Genomic DNA, 4813 nt, shown 5'->3' with positions numbered 1-4813 from the left:
GAATAACGTCGAGTCAGAATACAGGAGGGAGATAGAGAACCTTGTGGAGTGGTGTAACAACAACAATCTCTCCCTCAATGCCAGCAAAACTAAACAGTTGGTCATTGACTTCAGAAAGCAAAGTACTGTATGTGGTGAATGTAATTCGCACTATATATAGCTGCCAATATCACTCCATGTATATATGTTCGTTATCTACCCGTTGTAAGATCAATGCTGTATATAGTTGCCAATATAACTCCGTGTATATATGTTCACTATCCACCATTGTAAGTGCAGTTGCACTACCGACCGCCAGGGGGAGTCGCTCTGGGAGTACGCGAGAGTTTGTACTGGGCTCCTCCCTTGGCTCCGCTCAGGACTCCTCCCCCTGGGACCGATGTATAAAGATCAGTGCCTTAGAGCCAGCCTGCCAGTTCATCTGAAGTTCAACGATGAATAGGCTGGCTCTGTTGTAAGTGTATTAAAGCCTCTGTTCAGATCCAACTACACGTGTTCGCTGAATTGATGATTCCATCAATTTAATACACTTAAGAAGCTGCCGCAGTAAAGCATGGAATCCGCTCTAAAACCAGGACGTCTAGAACTCGATCCGCAGGATGCAGAGGCGAAAGAAACCTTCTGCCACTGGCTGAAATGTTTTAAGGCCTACCTGGCCGAAATCAGCACCGCTGAAACTACGGAGGAACAAAAGCTCAGCCTACTGCCCGCGAGGGTAAGCCACAGAATTTCTACACAACTAAATCCAGCCGCTTCCTACACCACAGCTCTGGCGATTTTGGACAAAATGTATATTAGGCCCATGAACGAGGTCTTTGCCCGCCATATGTTCACATCCCCTGTTCCCTCCCTATTTATCCCATCAACCAAACTATCACCCTCGCTTCAGACTCCCATTCCATCCAAATCCAAGGCCGCACTACAGCAACGCTAACGATTCGAGGCGCTAGCTATTCCAAATTTAAACTGTATGTCTTGCCCGACCTCTGCGCGCCACTCCTCTTAGGCCTGGATTTCCAATGTAACCTCAAGAGCCTCACCCTCAGCTTCGGCGGGCCCCTGCCCCCACTCACTATCTGCAGCCTCGCCACGCTGCGCATCTCCCCCCCTCCGCTCTTCGCCAACCTCACCCCGGATTGCAAACCGGTAGCCACTCGCAGCAGGCGATACAGCCTACAGGACAGGGTCTTTATCCGATCGGAGGTCCGACGGCTGCTCAGTGAGGGGATTATAGAGGCCAGTAACAGTCCCTGGAGAGCTCAAGTGGTGGTCGTCAAGACCGGGGAAAAATTCTGCATGGTCGCAGACTATAGCCAGACCATCAATCACTTTACGCTCGTAGACGCGTATCCCCTCCCCAGAACCACAGACATGGTTAACCAGATCGCCCAATACCGGCTCTTTTCCACGGTGGATCTGAAGTCTGCATACCACCAGCTCCCAATCCGCCCGGAGGACCGCCACTACACGGCATTCGAGGCCGATGGCCGCCTCTTCCATTTCCTCCGGGTCCCTTTCGGCGTCACTAACGGGGTTTCGGTGTTCCAACGAGCAATGGAACGAATGGTGGACCAGTACGGGCTGCGGGCCACGTTTCCGTATCTGGACAATGTTACCATCTGCGGCTATGACCAGCAGGACCACGACGCCAACCTCCACCGTTTTCTCCAGACGGCCCAAAAATTAAACCTTACATATAACAAGGAGAAATGCGTTTTCCGCACGACCAGACTAGCCATCCTCAGCTACGTCGTGGAGAACGGAATCCTGGGCCCAGACCCGGACCGCATGCGCCCTCTCTTAGAACTCCCCCTCCCCCATGACCCCAAGGCCCTCAAACGGTGCTTGGGGCTCTTTTCGTACTACGCCCAGTGGGTCCCTCAATATGCAGACAAAGCCCGCCCACTCTTTAAGGCCACACGATTTCCCCTGTCAGCTGAGGCGCGCCAGGCCTTCAGCTGCATCAGGGACGACATCGCCAAAGCCGCCATGCGGGCGGTGGATGAATCCACTCCCTTTCAGGTAGAGAGCGACGCCTCAGAGGTAGCTCTAGCAGCCACTTTAAACCAAGCAGGGCGGCCCGTTGCATTTTTCTCCTGTACCCTATCCGCTTCAGAACTCCGACACTCCTCAGCCGAGAAAGAAGCACAAGCCATTGTGGAGGCTATCCGACACTGGAGGCACTACCTCGCAGGTAGGAGGTTCACCCTCATCACCGACCAACGGTCGGTCGCCTTCATGTTTGACAACTCGCAAAGGGGCAAAATTAAAAATGACAAAATTCTTCGGTGGAGGATTGAACTCTCCACCTACAATTACAATATCAAATATCGACCTGGGAAGCTCAACGAGCCCTCGGATGCCCTATCCCACGGGACATGCGCCAGCGCGCAAATCAGCCACCTAAAAGTCATCCACGATGACCTCTGCCACCCACGGGTCACCCGGCTCGCCCACTACATCAGAGCCCGAAACCTGCCTTTCTCAAACACGTGTAGTTGGATCTGAACAGAGGCTTTAATACACTTACAACGGAGCCAGTCTATTCGTCGTTGAACTTCAGATGAACTGGCATGCTGGCTCTAAGGCACTGATCTGGGGCTGTTTAGCACAGGGCCAAATCGCTGGCTTTGAAAGCAGACCAAGCAGGCCAGCAGCACGGTTCGATTCCCGTAACAGCCTCCCCGAACAGGCGCCGGAATGTGGCGACTAGGGGCTTTTCACAGTAACTTCATTGAAGCCTACTCGTGACAATAAGCGATTTTTATTTCATTTCATTTCATTTCATTTATACATCGGTCCCAGGGGGAGGAGTCCTGGGCGGAGCCAAGGGAGGAGCCCAGTACAAACTCTCGCGTACTCCCAGAGCGACTCCCCCTGGTGGGCGGATAGTGCAACTGCACTTACAATGGTGGTTAGTGAACATATATACACGGAGTTATATTGGCAACTATATACAGCATTGATCTTACAATGGGTAGATAACGAACATATATACGTGGAGTGATATTGGCAACTATATATAGAGTGAATCACATTCACCACACTGTACACACTCCTGTCAGCATCAACGGGGCTGAGGTGGAGATGGTTAACAGCTTCAAATTCCTAGGGGTGCACATCTCCAAAAATTTGTCCTGGTCCACCCACGTCGACGTTACCACCAAGAAAGCACAACAGTGACTGTACTTCCTCAGGAAACTCTGGAAATTCAGCATGTCCACAATAACGCTGACCAACCTTTACAGATGCACCATAGAAAGCATCCTATCTGGCTGCATCACAGCCTGGGTATGGCAACTGCTCGGCCCAGGACCGCAAGGAACCTTAGAGTCGTGAACACAGCTTCCCCGCTGTTACCAGACTCCTAAACGACCCTCTTAGGGACAGACCTCATTAACACTACACCCTGTCTGCTTCATCCGATGCCGGTGTTTATGTAGTTACATTGTATATCTTGTATTGCTCTATTATGTATTTTCTTTTATTCCCTTTTCTTCCCATGTACTGAATGATCTGTTGAGCTGCTCACAGAAAAATACTTTTCACTGTACCTTGGTACACGTGACAATAAACTAATCCAATCCAACCCAATTCATGTAGACGCTCCTCGATCACTGACTCTACCCTCCCATTTAATCCCCTCCCACATCCCCATGTACACTCTCCCCTATCACTGACTCCATGCCTCAATTAAATTCTCCAATAGCCTCAGGAACCAGGTAGATTCCTAACTGCCCCCCCCCCCCTCCAAGTTTGATTTTGCTCATGTCCCAGATGAGTGGGGCGGCCCCTTTAAGAGGTCTGGAGGGAAACGCCTTTCTCAAAACCAGGCCGGTGCGGGCGCCGTAGGGCAGGGATGTACTGCGCACACCCGGAAGTGCGGAACTCAGAGGTTATCTGAACCCGGAGGTTATATCTGAACCCGGAAGTGGTCTCTGCAGACAGAGCAAAGACCCACAAACACGTTGACAGACTATTTATTTTTCAGTTCGGTTCAGTTTGAGCTCTTTCAGGTGTTTCTTAAAAACTTTCTGTCCAAAGCAACTGGACAACAGAATCCTGTGTCAAATATGCTGTTTGCAACAGAGGGTTGTAGGGGGCTGGAGGAGGTTACAGAGATAGGGAGGGCTGTAGGGGCTGGAGGAGGTTACAGAGATAGGGAGGGTTGTAGGGGCTGGAGGAGGTTACAGAGATAGGGAGGGTGGTAGGGGTTGGAGGAGGTTACAGGGATAGGGAGGGTTGTAGGGACTGGAGGAGGTTACAGAGATAGGGAGGGTTGCAGGGGCTGGAGGAGGTTACAGAGATAGGGAGGGTTGTAGGGGCTGGAGGAGGTTACAGAGATTGGGAGGGTTGTAGGGGCTGGAGAGGTTACAGAGATAGGGAGGGTTGTAGGGGTGGAGGAGGTTACAGAGATAGGGAGGGGTGTAGGGACTGGAGGAGGTTACAGAGATAGGGAGGGTGTAGGGGCTGGAGGAGGTTACAGAGATAGGGAGGGTGTAGGGGCTGGAGGAGGTTACAGAGATTGGGAGGGTTGTAGGGGCTGGAGGAGGTTACAGAGATAGGGAGGGTTGTAGGGGCTGGAGGAGGTTAGAGAGATTGGGAGGGGTTGTAGGGGCTGGAGGAGGTTACAGAGATAGGGAGGGTGTAGGGGCTGGAGGAGGTTACAGAGATAGGGAGGGGACGTAGGAGACTGGAGGAGGTTACAGAGATAGGGAGGGGTTGTAGGGGCTGGAGGAGGTTACAGAGATAGGGAGGGTTGTAGGGACTGGAGAAGGTTACAGAGATAGGGAGGTTGTAGGGGCTGGAGGAG

General features: G+C 52.0%; 1 protein-coding gene across 1 annotated transcript in view; it reads left to right on the top strand.

Annotated features, from left to right (window-relative positions):
- Window positions 1–3915: 3915 nt before the first annotated feature.
- nif3l1 (NIF3 NGG1 interacting factor 3-like 1 (S. cerevisiae)) overlaps window positions 3916–4813 on the top strand; it is a 10551-nt gene continuing 9653 nt past the window's right edge. The window contains exon 1 of the mRNA XM_038780977.1: window positions 3916–4016. The gene's annotated coding sequence lies outside the window, so the exon portion shown is untranslated. The remainder of the gene's footprint in view (window positions 4017–4813) is intronic.

This window comes from Scyliorhinus canicula, chromosome 20 (assembly GCF_902713615.1).
Source record: "Scyliorhinus canicula chromosome 20, sScyCan1.1, whole genome shotgun sequence".
NCBI lineage: Eukaryota > Metazoa > Chordata > Chondrichthyes > Carcharhiniformes > Scyliorhinidae > Scyliorhinus > Scyliorhinus canicula.
The sequence above is the reverse complement of the archived record's forward strand: the minus strand, read 5'-3'. Positions and strand labels throughout refer to the sequence as shown.